We start from the raw sequence: 962 nt of genomic DNA on the forward strand, positions 1-962 counted from the left end.
AGATGTTTTCATAGCATGTTCCTTGCCTTTATGTTCTTCTCTAGTCACAGATCCCTATTATCCAAACTCCCTGTGCTCATTTGGTCATGTAGCCCTCCTAGAATATTGGGTCTCATTTGTTCATAATATACCAAATCAAATATTTTTCACTTTTCTCTTTCTCTGAAGACTGGGTAAGTTCCTTCATCCAGCCCCCCTTCTGTACTATGTCCTTGCTGTCTATTTATCCTGTAGTGCACAGTCTTGCTCTCAGCAAATCAGTTCGTACTACCATACCTTCCTTTTTTCTTCAATTGGTCTGTTTAAGATAGAGAAAATAATGATTATCAGTGGCAGGATTGAGCTTCTTTAGAAAGCAAAGGGCTGACTGAAACAGGAGGTGTATCTTTAATTGAAATTCAAGCTCTCAGGAAGCTTATAGTCAAAACACAAGTTTATTCCCAAATGTTGGACTTCTGGACTTCCAGCAGAGGGCACTAATGACTGGGGAAAGTGCACTGCTCAATGTTGGTAAAACCAGATACTGAGGCACCTGGATTGTGTTAGATCACACACTTTCTAGTTCAGAATCAGTGTAATTGGCATAATTGTAATTCAACTGAGTTAAAAGTGTAATTCAGTGAAGCCTAATAGAGCTACTTAAAGCTTGTGCCTATGTAACTAAAGGGCAAATTTGATTGCAGATATGAGAATTATTGTACAATAGATATATTGTGTATGAAGTGCTATCAAGTTGTTTCCGACTTATGGCACCCTTATGAATTAATAGCCTCCAAAACATCCTATCATTAACAGTTTTGTTCAGGTCTTGTAAACCGAGGGCTGGCTAACATTAAGCATTCTTAGTTCTCACTGATTTCAGTGGGAATTTGCTCAACTTTTCCATTTAAATAAATAGGACTCAGAAGTATCATAGTCTATTACATGCTTAAGCTTAAGATGTAGCAAACTACTTTGCTATC

The 962-nt window shown here is 37.5% G+C and overlaps 1 protein-coding gene across 1 annotated transcript in view; it reads left to right on the plus strand.

The window, feature by feature from the left end:
- Positions 1-962, plus strand: part of NDUFV3 (NADH:ubiquinone oxidoreductase subunit V3) — a 29,066-nt gene that overhangs the window by 26,469 nt on the left and 1,635 nt on the right. The window lies entirely within an intron of this gene.

The sequence above is a fragment of the Gekko japonicus genome, unplaced genomic scaffold (assembly GCF_001447785.1).
Source record: "Gekko japonicus isolate JY-2015 unplaced genomic scaffold, Gekko_japonicus_V1.1 scaffold4, whole genome shotgun sequence".
Classification (NCBI taxonomy): domain Eukaryota; kingdom Metazoa; phylum Chordata; class Lepidosauria; order Squamata; family Gekkonidae; genus Gekko; species Gekko japonicus.